This window comes from Saccopteryx leptura, chromosome 1, assembly GCF_036850995.1.
Source record: "Saccopteryx leptura isolate mSacLep1 chromosome 1, mSacLep1_pri_phased_curated, whole genome shotgun sequence".
Classification (NCBI taxonomy): Eukaryota; Metazoa; Chordata; class Mammalia; order Chiroptera; family Emballonuridae; genus Saccopteryx; species Saccopteryx leptura.
This window is the reverse complement of record NC_089503.1, coordinates 49,220,092-49,234,965: the sequence shown is the minus strand read 5'-3', so window position 1 is coordinate 49,234,965 and position 14,874 is coordinate 49,220,092. Positions and strand designations below refer to the sequence as shown.

General features: G+C 43.0%; 1 non-coding gene across 1 annotated transcript; it reads right to left on the bottom strand.

The window, feature by feature from the left end:
- Positions 1-360: 360 nt before the first annotated feature.
- LOC136390286 (U6 spliceosomal RNA) lies at positions 361-467 on the bottom strand. The gene has a single exon (XR_010748705.1). It is a non-coding gene; the product is annotated as a U6 spliceosomal RNA (small nuclear RNA).
- Between the last annotated feature and the right edge of the window lie 14,407 nt (positions 468-14,874).

Sequence of the window (14,874 nt, the reverse complement as noted above, 5' to 3'; positions counted from 1 at the left end):
CTTCCCTAGCGAGGCCATTTTCTTCATCTAAAATGAGCCATTTCCACTGGGGTGTGCACCTGAAACTAATATTATGAAGTAATCGGCTGTAATTTAAAAATAAAAATGATTTCAAAATGAAAAAATAAAATCAGACATTTCTCTTACACTGTAAGTTTCTTTTCTTTCCATTTTATTTTGTATTTGTTTCGAGTGTACAGCTTAGTGGGAAGAAAATCATATTTATGCAGTATTCCCCTCTATATTAACAGTACCCCAACAGGCACCATATACAGTTATCACGATATTATTGTCTATATTTTCTATGCTTTACTTACTTTCCTGTGACTGTTTTGTAATTACCAATTTGTGCTTCTTGCTAAAAATATAGGACACTTAATAAATCTGCATGCCATCTTTGTGTAAGGGCCAAGCTAATCTTCTCCCTATCGTCCCAATTTTAGTATAAGTGCTGCCAAAGTGAGCGCTGCACTGTAAGTTTTGAAAGCCTCAGTTGGATCTGTCATGATTAGAGAATGTGAATTGTGTTGTCTTTTATGTTAATTTAGAACTAGACCAAGTATTACAACCATAATTAGAGCGATTCCATTTTAAAATAAATTTTGCCTAGCCTGACCTGTGGTGGTGCAGTGGATAAAGAGTCGACCTGGAAATGCTGAGGTCACCGGTTCGAAACCCTGGGCTTGCCTGGTCAAGGCACATATGGGAGTTGATGCTTCCAGCTCCTCCCTTTCTCTCTCTCTGTCTCTCTCTCTCTCTGTCTCTCTCTCTCTCCCTCTCTAAAATGAATAAATAATAATAAAAAATAAAATAAAATAAATTTTGCCTAAATTTAGGCAAGAAAAAACACATTGTTATTCTGACTCTGTAATTAAATCACTTCTCCCATTGACATTACTGTTGTTATAACATAAGGTTTCCTAAGTGAGCAACTATTCCATTATAGCAGAAGACTATACCTAATTCATAGGTTTGTTGCAAGAAATTAGGAAGGCGGGTTCAGTGATGAGCATGTGGTGAATTCCCGGAAAAACCCTCCCTAGGATCGAATCAGTTCTGAATGTCTGACAGCCCTCATCAAGCTCACTGAGCCTTGTTCAGACCAAGTGGGGACTAGGTCAGTTACTCTTTCATAGGTCCTTCTTTTAAAAGTTTTTGCTTCTTCCTAGTTTCCCTTGAGAAAAAATATTTTAAATCCCCAGGTAATATGACTTACCTGGAGCTTTTTAAGTATCCCTTGCTTTGATTCCACTAATGAACAATTTCTTCCTTGGGATAATAAATAGTATTTTGTAAATAAATAGTTCAATTGGAAGACTCAGTATTATTGGACTCAGCTCACTCATTCTTTTTATCATGCATACAGAAGAATATAAAATGTAGAATAAAGAATAATAAAATGAAGAAATAATAAATGAAGAATAAATGAAGAATAAAAAGAATAATAAAATGTAGAAATAATACAACACCTATACCTCTAGAAGCTTCCTGTGCACCCTTCTCAGCCGTACTCCTGTCCATTCCCATATAGGGTACTTCTGAGTGAGGTATTGAACCTTCTTTTGATGTTTCAGGGTCATAATTTGACATTGGTTATTGTTGTCTCCTTCTATAGAAAGTGAAGTGTGTTGGGCTCCTTGCCTCTGCCCTAAACTACTCCAGACTATTGATTGAAATGATCTATTCATATGTCCCCATCAGACACGGAGCTCCAAGACATGGATTATATCTTTTTCATCTGTTTTCCAAGGGCCAAACATAAGATTTGGCAAGAAGTGGGTACTAATTTATATTTTGTTCTTAAAATAAAATTTCTCATCTGAAAATAGAGGTTGTAGGAAAGGGTTGGACTCTCCATATAGCGGTCTTGGGTAGCTCCACACTTCTCTTCTACAATGCATTTTAACAAATTTATTTTGTTGGAGTGATGCTTATGCTTGGACTGTCAACGGCAGCCATTTGGTGTCCCTGGACTCAGACATGAGTCACAGACATAATGACTTTCAGATGTGCTGCCAGACGCTTCATGTGGCTGTCAATTGTCAGGTTGCTGTTTCTTAGAAACCATTCTTACAGTTCACTCGATTTTGTTCTCATTTTGACAACTGTGAAGGCATTGTTAGTCAAACGACCGAAAGATGATCATCTTTGAGCATGATCCTGATAAACAGACTTGTAAGTTGGCCTTTAGTCCCGAACAGCCTGGATTCATCTGAGTGGGATAGAGAGTCTATGATAGCATCTTCTCCAGAGAAGGATTAATGCCAAAACCTTTGTTCTCTCCTGGACTGTTTTGTTCTTTGAAACAATGCTGCTTTGATTTCTCCAATGGGAGCTAGTGCTTCAATTTCCTTAACTGGAAAGAAGTGGAGACTTCATTTCCTGCCTCAGACTGCTGCTGAATTGTCTTGGGTCTTGTGTGTGTGTGTGTGTGTGTGTGTGTGTGTGTGTGTGTGTGTGTGAGAGAGAGAGAGAGAGAGAGAGAGAGAGAGAGAGAGAACACATGGTGCCTATATGGACACACTCTTCGCTAACCTCTCCTCCTTTTGCTTAGAGTGGCAGCTGCAGCAATGCAGGAGACCACTCTTGGGCCAAGGAGGTAGGAGAAGGGAGTTCCACTCTGTATCTTGGCCTTGAGTAAATTATGTGAGGGCCAAAAGTTTAATGGATGTTAAAACCTTGTTTCAGCAACCTGCAGCCCTCTTGCTGGTCTAGTCTGAACTCTCTGGCATTGGAACCAGGCATTCTTCTTTTCCATGATTCACAGAAATCAAGTTTCCACTCTTTTGATCATCCAAGAGGACTTGGGGACTTTTTCTGCTGGAATCTTGCATTGCACACAGCACACAACTCATCTTCACAGCCCCTTTTCAAGGCAACTTCGAAGCTCTCATTTGTCACATGTGCTAGTGTTGTAAAGTACCCGTATCTCACTTCTGTGGGTTTACATAGAGACACCAAGTCCAGATGAATTTTGAAGGGTTTTATTAAAGGAGGAGATTTATTAAATATGCCGGCCACATATGGCTGACACAGGAGCATTTGCAGACACAAATCGTGTGTGCCAAATACATTTCAGAGGCTGGTTATATACCCTTGATCACACACAGGTTGGAGGGAGCATTACATCATGACACAATTATTAGCAAGCTTACAACATTTGTTTAGGAGATTCACAAAAACATTTAAACTTTCAAAGTAATACAATCAAAGATATTTACAAATCTTTTAGTATCTATCTCTCCTCCTTTGCCTAGAGGTATGTTACTCTCAGAATTCCAGGAAGGAAAGGAGGGCCTAAATCAGTGTAGAGTGGTATGTAAATTCTGTCTCTTATTGAAAGAGAAAAGAAGTTCCTCAGACAATCTTTATTCGATAGTTAAAACTAAATGCTTCATTGTCCTTGCAAGCCAGAAACTTCTACATTCTTCTTCCTCCCCTCCCCAAAGGAAGGACGAGACATAAAGCTGACCTTTCCTCCTAGAATATCAAATATTAATTTTGCAACTTTTTGGTACCTTACCACATTCCCCACTGGTTTTATCTCCTAAGTCAAATCCTTGACTTAATTTACTGAAGAGCATGAGGCTGTAATAGATATTAAACAGACAGCATTAATAGCAATACAGTTCATTAAAGAAACAAATGTTACTGATTAATTTCTTACAAACGTGTCCAAACCTTCTGCAACTTATATAAAATTAACTGGCTTTTGTAACAATTTAATTTTAGTCAGAACTTTTAATTTTAAAACCTTTAACACTTAGCGACAGCCAAGCTGGCTGCTGGAGGGGAGAGAGGGGGTGTAGCTTGCCCTAAGAAGAGCCACTTGTCACTGGTTTTAAAAACAAATTTGGTTAAAGTTTTCTATACTATTTGATTCATGCGTCTACCTGCCCTGAACTTTTGGGGCCTGTGGGCACAATGTAACTTCAAATTAGTTTCTAATTAATATTGGGTTCCTTTCTTACTAGCTGTGAGATTTTGAACACAAATGTAGTCCTAACATTAGAATGTAGGTAAGCTAAATCTGGAAGGAATTCTATATAGCAACTTTCTAATAACTGTCATTGTGGCCCCACTTCTAGTAGGAAAAGTTTCTATTTACTTGTCAATTACTTTAGTAAAATGTATATATTTCTAAATGTTTACTTGGGAAAGGTTTCTCTCTCCCTGTTTCTTTTCACAATTTTTTTACTTTGCTTAGTATTCACTTGGGCATAAACTAAACACTCAGATATTATGCCTTCTGTAATAGATTCTAAGTCTGGCTTTTTAAATTATTCCTTTCCTGTTGAGAAAATCTTTTTCTAATTGGTTTTGAATAAAACTTTAGTAACAAGGGTTTTAGTGAAGTTCTTAAAAACCCCACTGGTTTTAGGTAGCATTTTCCTACTCATTTGAATTCCCATGTTCCGATTTTGAGGCAGACTGGAAAAATATAAAATAAATAACAAAATTAAAACAGCTAATGTTAACAAATACTATAACAAGTGTCCTAATACAATGAAGTAATTAAGGCCAATTAGATTATTAAGCAAAGTCCTAACTAATACAACAGAATTTAAAGTAAAATTCTTACAGTCTTAAATGTCCTTAACATGATAATGTAATTTCCCTAAGTCTATGTTGACACCATCACCACTTCATATTATTTGCAAATGTAACCGAATCCCCACTTCAGTCTGAGAATTGTCCCAAGGAGCAGGAGTCACACATATTCAGGAAAAGTCCCACAAAGCACTGGAGTTTTGTTCTCATTTTCACACTTTGCAACTAGAGTCTAAGTCCCAATAACCATTGCTTCTCACTGGCAATGATTCAGGTAGACTAGAAAAGCCCTCTGCAGCACATACAGTGACAGAGCTTTCGTTTTCTTTAAACTGGAGAGATGAACCCAGGGTGCCTTCCCCTGAGGCTCTGCAACCATGGCATGGTGAAGAGAACCTTGGGATACACTATGCTGAGTGGCAGAGGTAAATTTGTCTAAATTAAGAGTGGGTCCCAGCCTAAAATAGACATGGGGCATTGAGATAAGAGGAGACACTATACATTAAACAAAGCAACAGAAAATGAGACTATTAATACCCACAACAGAGATTTTCGAGGGATAAATAAAACTCGAATACTCAGGTAAGGCATAGTAAGTGGCCCTCATGTTTACAAGAAATGAGATCCATTTACCTGCTATTTGGAAGAAATACCCTAGGTGACTTGAGATGGGGGCCAATGGCCCTGGGCACCTTTAGCTTTCAGTGGCAAGTCCCAGCAGGCTGGGCAAGGTCAGGTCACAGGTGGCTGGAGCAGGACTGGAAGAGACTGAACCTTCCCTTAGAGAGGGAGGGGGCAGCTTACCTTCCTGTGTCCCTTTCTCCCACAGCAAAGGTATGTCTCTGGTGGGGGGCCGAGAAGCTTGGCAGGCTTTAGTTCAATGATCTTTTTTTCCACTCTTGAAGCAGGGCCTTGATGGAGTCCTATGAACCCCCCTTCAGGGCGTTGGAGCCTTTAAGGGCATATGTTAAGAGCTGGTATCTTCCCTGATCTCTTTCTGGACTCTATCTGCCTTTTCTGTTTCTCTCTTGGTCATTATGGACCTTAAAAGCCATGCTCAGAAGATCTTGCTGAGGGGCTTGAGGGTCCTTATATGTCTATATAAATTTTTTGTATATCTGGAGCTGATTGGAAAAAGACAAAAAACAGCTGGATCAAATAAAAGAGGGTACAAGTTTGCAAGAGAAACAGGTTTGGTGTCTTCTGTAGGATTCCAGAGTCTCTCTGCTGCTGAATAACTCTGTACATTAGCATTTAAAAGAAATTTTTAAGTAAAAAGTATGATAAAAATAGATTTGCAGGAGTTTCAGGATATGACTCCCTTTCTTTATATTATTTATAATTGACCTTTAAGCATTTGTTGAGCACACCTTATTTATGCTGTAATTTTACTATTAGGCTAATCAATAGTCATATTTGTCCCTCTGGGTTTTGGTGACCTAACATTGAACAATACTGTTTCAAAATGATAATAAACTAAACATTACATAAAAAGACATTATTAACAATTATTATATATTCCCTAATATTTAAGCTAAGGTTTCAATATCACAGGGCTATGAAACAGCAAATAAAGAGCATTAACAAAAGACCTTTGAAATAATATATATTTTTAACATAGAAAATAATTTTTTAAATTTTTTCACACAGCAGTGGGAGACAATAAGTCACCACTCTTAACCCAGTGGTTGGAAAACTTATTAGTCAATAGAGCCAATTATTAACAGTACAACAATTAAAATTTCTTTTGAGAGTCAAATTTTAAATTTAAACTATATAGGTAGGCACATTCCTTATTGAAGCAGTGCCCACACATGGCACTCCATTGGAGAGCTATACCCAAGAGGGCAAAAGGCGTTATGTGGTCCATGAGCTTGTTTGCGAGCAGCAGTTTTCCAACCAGGGTTCTTAGGGAAGGGGAAAGAGTCAGAGGCATCTGGCAGGCCTGTCCCTTCTTGCACAACCTAGCATTTCCAAGAACTAAGCTAACTTTCACTCCCCCCCAACATCTGTCTAGCTTTATTTCTTACCAAAAAAGCAACAAATTAAAAAATACAATTTTTACAAACTTACCTTCCTAACAGTGGGCTGCTTTAGCCCACATGAAGTTTCCAATTTCCCTGCAATTCCCTGAAAATTCTTTTTTACAATTTTCTATTATGGCCAAAGCAGTGGGTCTCCCCTGTGAATCCCATGCCTCCCACATCAGACAACAACCATGCCATACGAAGGAATTGGGGAAGGGGAGGGGAAACTTGGAGGGGACCCAACACCCGCCTTGGCCTTGTGGGAGAGAGTCAGAACTCTTCTCCCAGTGCTAGTTTTTTATATTTTATATTTTATTTTCCCTTCTATAATTTTTTACACACCAGTGGAGGGCAACAAGTCATCACTCCAACTCATAGACAGCCCACGCCACCCCCAGGTCCTAGGGAGGGGTAGGGGAGAGGCAGCTGGAGGGCCTGTCTCTGATAATCCCATCCCCTATAATCCTGTTATTCATGATTCCATCCCCTATAATCCTGTTATTCATGATTCCATCACTTATTTTAGAGTTGCAATTTATTTCAAGAAACTGATAACCAGCAAGGTCCACACCTGTGTTTTGTTAATTTTTAAACTCTTTTACCTGGCCTTGATTTCTTTTCTTATACATCCTGAGGCAGGCTGAACCCTAGCCTAGCCGAGCGCCGGGAAGCAGTGGTGGGGCTCCTCTCTTGGTGCTCGGCCTGCTGCCCTTTGTCCCCCTCCTGCTCAGGTGCGCTGCAGTGGCTGAGGCAGGAGCATGGCAGGATGGGAAAGGAGCAGGCCTGCGCTCGCTTCTCTGTGGTTGCACCCATACTCCCTCGTTTCGCACCTCACACGTCCTGGCTTGGCTTTTTATTTTTTCCTTATTTAAATTTCTCACTTGCTGCCCCTTTCTCCTAGAGGCTGGTGAAACACTTTCCCAGGTGTATTTCCTATTACAATATGTGTGTTGATTTTTTCTAGTGAAGTCTTAATTCTTTTTCTTGGATTTTTTTTCTGTCCTAGATGTAAATCTGGCCAGACTAGGAAGACATAGCACCCATTCTGTATTGAGCAAGCTTTTAGCCATTATGACAGATTCATTGTTAAATTCAACCATTAATTAATGTATGGAAACTGATCAGGGTGGCCCAGATCCTCAGTTATGATATTTCAAACTGCCCTTACTAGCCAGGGGTTAAAAGTTCTGGCTGATGGCCATCAAACCCTAAAGGTGGGCCATTCTGATTCATAGAGCGTGCGAAGCCTTCTCTTAGACCATTTACTTTTGTATCCACGGTTGTCTTCATAAGCTTCTTGAAAGTGCTTTAGGAGACAGCCTAAAGGGGTCTTTTGTGTACTGGGCCCTCCTCCCATATTTAATAGCTACGACCACCGATTTACAAAATTGAAACTATCTGGGAAAATCCAGGAATTAGCACACTAATAAAAGCAAAATGATAAGACAGGTAATAACTAGCACCTAGAATAAAGGATGTTTGACTATGGAGGTATTAATTATTACACAAGACAAGAGGAAGGAGCCATCAGAAGAGAATGATTTCTTCAGGGGAGAAATCAGACAGAGTGCCCTGAAGCCAGAGGTACATGTAAAAACTTAATTTAGGCCTTAAAAACAAACACGTTTAAACATTAAGCAAAGACTTCACATACACGAATTATAAATTAAGAAATTTAAATGAGTGTGCTTTATTTATTTTAATTAAAATTATATCAGAGCTTTTTCTGACAAAACAAAAAGACAAAACAGATCACTTTACACAGTTCAATAGACAAGGGAAGGGTTCCCCTAGTGGCCTCTCAGGTGCTCATAGGCTAAATATCTGCTTAGGCTCAAGCACCAGAAATTCTCACTAACACACCAATTACTCAGGGGTTTCTAGACAGAAACATTAAAAACAAGGACTGAGATCTCGACAAACACAAAGGTGTCCCTGGAAGTCCTGAGACAAGACTGATCAGCTCAGTATTAACTCAGTTCCCACGCAGGTCTCTTCCCAAGAGCACCACCAAATGTGGCACTACCAAATGTCCCCACTCAGGTCTTTCTCTGAGAGTACAACTAGATGTCTCTGGAAGTTCAGGATTAACTTGGTCCCCACTAATGGTCTTCCTAGAGCACAAGCAAATGTGCAGACACAAACAGACACCTCTGGAAGCCTGAGGCAGAACTAATCAACCTGGTTGACTCAGTTCCCACTAATTGTCTTCCTAAAGCATGAATAAATGTGCAAACACAAATGGACATCTCTTCCAGAGTACAACCAGATGTGTCCCAGATAAGCCTAAGGCAAGACCCAAAACTCTCCACAGACGTCTCGGTCTTGGAGAGTCCACCACATGAGTAAGATTGTGTCCAATCCTCATACAGCAGATCCAGACAAACAGACTAGTTCCAAACAGCAAAACAGAAGATGGCCCTACCTACACACATCTGGAGTCCCAAATCAGTAAAGCAGAAAGTCTGCTTTACCTACATATCTTTGTAGTCACAAACAGCAAAGCCACAGATCTGCCTTACCTACATCCTAGTCCCAAACAGATTTCAACAAAGCAAAAGATTTGCTTTACCTATCTCCTTGATTTCTCTGCTGAATTATCCAAATCATTGAATTTGGGAACTGGAGGTATCTGCTGAAGAACTGTCCAAACCCTACAGGAAAACGGGGAGCCCTGAAAACATCTAAGTGGCACCTCTCCTCAAGATTCCAGCGGGGTTAGGCAGTCCCCCAGAGAGACCAGCCGATTCGGGGTGTCTCTACCCAGTGATGCAAAACATTGCAGCCCCACGTTGGGCACCATATGTTGTAAAGTACCCTGTACCTCACTTCCACGGGTTTATATAGAGACACCAAGTCCAGATGAATTTCGAAGGGTTTTATTAAAGGAGAGATTTTTTAAATATACCGGCCACATATGGCTGATACAGGGGCATTTGCAGACCCAAATTGTGTGTACCAAATACATTTCAGAGGCTGGTTATATACCATTGATCACACACAGGTTGGAGGGAGCATTACATCATGACACAATTATTAGCAAGCTTACAACTTTTGTTTAGAGGATTCACAAAAACATTAAAACTTTCAAAGTAATACAATCAAAGATATTTACAAATTTTTAGTATCTATCTCCCCTCCTTTGCCTAGAGGTATGTTACTCTCAGGATTCCAGGAAGGAAGGGAGGGCCTAAATCAGTGTAGGGTGGTATGTAAATTCTGTCTCTTATTGAAAGAGAAAAGAAGTTCCTCAGACAACCTTTATTCTATAGTTAAAACTAAATGCCCCATTGTCCTTGCAAGCCAGAAACTTCTACATTCTTCTCTCTCCCCTCCCCAAAGGAAGGATGGGACAGAAAGCCTGACCTTTCCTCCTAGAATATCAAATATTAATTTTGGAACTTTTTGGTACCTTACCACACTGGCAGTGTGCTCCCAATGACTGCCATGCTCTGGCTGCTGGTGCTTTATTCCCGGTGTAAGGTATTTTTCCCCACCAAGGAAGAAGAAAGGGCATAGCCACAAAGTGTGGAATAGCAAAAGCTTTATTTAGTAGAGTGCTTCCCAGACGATGTTCTCTGGTCCATGAGACAGGGGCCAGAGAAGTCGCACAGGGGGATCTGCGTGGGGGTGATTTATAGGGTTGGGAGGGTGAAGGCGAGTTGATATGATGTGGTGAAATTTCATTGACTGACAGACGGTTGCTCTTTTCCAAAGGACTCCTGGGAAGTTTCTTTTGGCATGTATGGGTATGGGTGGTTCCAGCCAAAGTTCCTGGGTCTGGTTCCTCACATGACCTTCCTCTATTGCCAACCAACCTCACATTCTGACCTTTTATGTTAGATAGGGTCGCCACTGTTCGTCAGGCTAATTCCTGCTGGTTAGGGGCATCATGGGGAAGGGAGGTTGGAAGGTGGTGGCTCTGAGGAGAGTCACGTATATGGGTGTAGGAACATCTGGTTGATCATGACTCGAGAAACTTCGCAGATGCAGTCCTGTAAGAATTTAAAAAAAAAGAGAGGAGTAAATATGAGTAATAAATATGCTGATAATTAGAAGAGGACTGTAAAGCCAGGAGCTGCCATCGTGGCCATTCACATGCAGGTTCACATTTGATTCCGACAGTCGGTAATGAAACAATGGAGCCAAGAACTGGTGGGCCATTAACTTTAATCCTAGCAAGCTCCCAGTCTGCCCCACTTTATAGTATAGAAATCCAAACCTTTAATCTAATATACGAACAAGGAAGTCTCTGATACAAAGTCACTTATCTGAGGCATAATGGGATTCCTCATGAGAGTGCACCATCCTACATCATGCAATCAGTCAAGGGTCTGAGGAAAAGCTTAGTCTTAAAACTAAGCCTTAGGCTATAACGACCCAGCCTGCTTACAGCCTGTCCCCCACACCCAATACAAACTATAAGTGAGCAAACATATATATCATATTTACAAACTTATTTGACCAACAAGGACCTAGGATAGAGGCAGTCCAGGTGAGAATGGGTGGCTGGCACCAGGAGTTAAGCAGGTTGTAGAAGGAGAGGTCCTTGTGCAGTTTCTCTTGCAGATGGTGGAGGACCCTGATGCTTTCTTCCATTGGGCCATTCTCATTGAACAGCATTGCTCCCTGCTTTAGCTCACTCCCTTCCTGGTGGGAGGGACAGGAGCAACAGGGGGATCTGCAGGGTCCAACCTTTTGGTGAACCGGAGACAGGTAGGGCCCAATGATTCTGAGTGCCAGCAGTCCTGCATGCAGGCAAGCTTGAGGCAAAACTGCATGTCAGGAATGGCGTGTGAAGGGGAAAAGAAGGGGTCCCGTCCATCCCCATAACCGAGACCTGTGAGGGAACTAGAGGTCCAGAGTTTGATGGCAAAACAGAGACGATAGCCCCCGTGTCCACAAGAAATGAGATGGACTTACCTGCTCCTGCAGCATTACCCTGGGCTTCGTGAGGGTGATGGGGGTCTTCAAGTCTGGGCCGTGTCAGTCGTCCATGAGGCCTAGGAGTTTGAGCAGCGGGCCTGCCTGGCTAGCTTGGCCTCCCATTTGGGTGGCTTGTCTTCCACGTAGAGGCGCGAGGAAGAAGAGCCTGTTACCCAAATGGGGCAATCGCTCCACCAGTGACCAGGCTGCTTGCAGTCAGGGCAGGGCTTAGTGGGCAGCCGCAGGCAGGGGCACTGCCGGGCCCAGTGACCCTCTTTGCCACATTTAAAGCAAGCTCCTGGTGGGATTTCTCTTTGCGGTCTGGATTTGGGTCAGGCACTGCCTGTGCCTTGCCCCTGTTGCTCTACCAGCCTCAGGGCTGCCACAAGAGCCTGGGTTTGGAGAGTTACCTTCTGCTGCATGCAGGCCTGGCGAACAGCCTTGGCCTGTTTCTACTAGCCGCAACCATTAAAAAATTTAAATGCCATGTTCACAGGTCTTGGATAGGGGTTTGGGGGTTGGGAATAAGAGGAGGGGGGCTCCTGGGGAACCTGGAACTCAGATCCAGCCAGAAATACCAGAGCCAGAGACAGGACAAGGCCAGGCCTTCCTGCAAGAAGACCAGGGTGGTGTCAGGAGCTCTGTAAACTGGGGTGAGCGCCAATGCCCGGCGGAGGGTGGCCTGATGGGGGAGGGGCTTAAGAACACAGCAGAGAAGGGAGGGGCCCCTGGCAGGAAGGGAAGGAGAAAGAGGGACTGGTATTTGCAGGTGAATGAGAAACAGGATCCCTCGAAGGGAGGGGAGGAGCCTGATAGGACAGAGAGAGCTGTGCAAGAGGGAAAGAGAGTTGGGGGTCGGCTGAGAAGAAAAGATTAGGAGTGGAGGGTTTAGGTGAGGTTTCTCTGGCCAAACAAGGCCTGCACTGTGGAGCAGGCGGCACGGAGATTAGGATGGGAGCACAAATAATGGAAGCCCTGAATGTAAGGGATCTCCCAGTTCTGTGGCAATAGTTAAATTGGTGAAGGTGTTAAAATTGAAAGTCCCTTCAGGAGGCTACCGGGTTTGATTATCCAGTGGGTTCTGTGACCCAGCCACATCGGAGAAGAAGATCAGTTTCTTCTTCTTTAGGGAAGGAGAGATTTCGGTTAAGGCACTCCAGGAGTGTTTTTGAGTCAGGTTTGGATTCCTGTGCCTCTATGGCCACCCTCAGCCCTCGGAATGATCAGAGATGAGAATTGGCATCCCTCAACTCAAGCTCTGGTCACCGGGTGGTTAGGTAGAGTGGGAGTGGCTGGGATATCTCTGCAGGCACACGTGCACTCGCACTTGGAACGGATAAGAACTCCCTGACGCAGCTGCGATTACGAACAAGGAGTCTCAGCAGAAAGAACTGAGGGGAGGCTGGAGCTGAAGTGGGTGGAAAGTCAGAGATCCTGGTTCTTTCTCAGAAGGGAAGAGGAGAGGAGTGGACCCAGCAGGCTTCAAACTCCTCCCGGGTTTCAGCACCAAATGTAAGGTATTTTTCCCCACCCAGGAAGAAGGAAAGGCATAGCCACAAAGTATGGACTAGCAAAAGCTTTATTTAGTAGAGTGCTTCCCAGACGATATTTTCTGGTCCATGAGACCAGAGACTAATAAACGAGTTGGGAGGGTGAAGGCAAGTTGATATGATGTGGCGAAATTTCATTGGCTGACAGACGGTTGCTCTTTTCCAAAGGACTCCTGGGAAGTTTCTTTTGGCGGGCATGGGTGTGGGCGGTTCCAGCCAAAGTTCCTGGGTCTAGTTCCTCACGTGACCTTCCCCCATTGCCAACCGACCTCACACCCTGCAATGGGGATGTCAAGTATCTTACAGTCTTTTAACTCCAGGGAATAGGGTCTGAGAATGAGAAGAAGGTTTGGCCTTTGGAAAGACCTAGGACATTTTATCTACAGAAAAGAGAGGAAAGTCACACATCGGGGCAATTGTTGGCAAGTTGGTAGGAAGAAGTGAAGGGAATAGAGTTGAATCTCAGTGAAGTAGAAGCTGAGTCCCAGGTCACTGTGGCTGGGGGCACAGTACAATCCTTTGTGGACAGCAAGGGGGCCTGTATCAGGTTGTGTATCAGGGCTGCCAAACTTTAATGAGCTAAAGAAGAACCCAGGGCTTCTGTAAGGCCAGTGGCTGCCACCATGGCCATGCAGGTTTACAATGGATTTGGGCAGACGGTAAAGGAACTGTGGAGCTGGAAAATGGTAGGTTATTCTGTTTATTAGTTTTGTAATGGTGGATGAGCAAACAGGCAGGGAAGACCGCTTCCCTCTCACTCAGGACTCCTAAACCCCGACTCACCTCTTTGGTCTCACCGGACTCACAGCCTCCACCAGCCTCAGCACTCCCCAGCAAAAAGGGCTGGAGGAAATACCTCTTCTCAGGCAAACAATGCCTGTCCCAATCCGCAATTTGCAATCTGCCGCCCTGAGGGCAAGCACCCACAGCCTTCTGTAGACTATATACACATGGCGCTGCCCCACACCAATGCAAAATACAAGTGAGCAAACCTAACTCACTTGTTTACCCAACACACTTATTTGTGCATTCCTTATATATGCCCTGACTGAGTATTAAACCTGCAACCTTGACATATCAAGATGATGCTCTAACCAACCAAGTCAATACTCTTTAGATTGTGTGATCATGTCTCCAGGAATAATGGTTAAATCTGTGTTAAATTTCTTTGTGCTTTTTTTTTGTTTTGTTTTGCACCAAGCCCATCAGGGGGCTTCCATAAACATCAGAAACTAGCATTGGTTGGGCCATGTCAGGTTAATGTGTGTCAACCAATGGTTGTTGGTGCCAATTCAATACCAATAGGCATCCCCAATTTTGGGTGTGATGTAGAAGGAAACTATTCAGTGCAAAATAGCTCAGCCATGTTATAGCATGGCTGTGAAAACAACAAAGCTGTGAGGCAGCCCCAGATCCAGGCCCCCTCTTGGGTTAGACAGCTCTGCTCCTTGATGGTTTGCTCTGCTCTGCTCCATACCAGTCTGCTTTGTGCTGTACTGGTCTGCTCCACTCTTGCTAGACACTGTCTGTGTTTCAGCTCAGCCAAGGAAACACAGTCTTTGGTGGAAAGGGAAAGTGCATTCTCCCAGCCAGAAGTCCCTGGCCCTGGCCCCTGATTGGTCTGCCCTCATGCAAATGAGAACTCCAAATTCTCACAGTTTAATTGGCACTGTCTTGACTGGTCAGAATAGAGCTGCTCTGATTGGCTGGAGCCACACAGTTCTGATTGGATGGGGAAAACTTCAGTCCTATTGTTTGAAATAGGATTACAGGAACTTTTTTAAAGGGCTGGCTCAGTTGGCAAAGACTCAGTGCAGGCA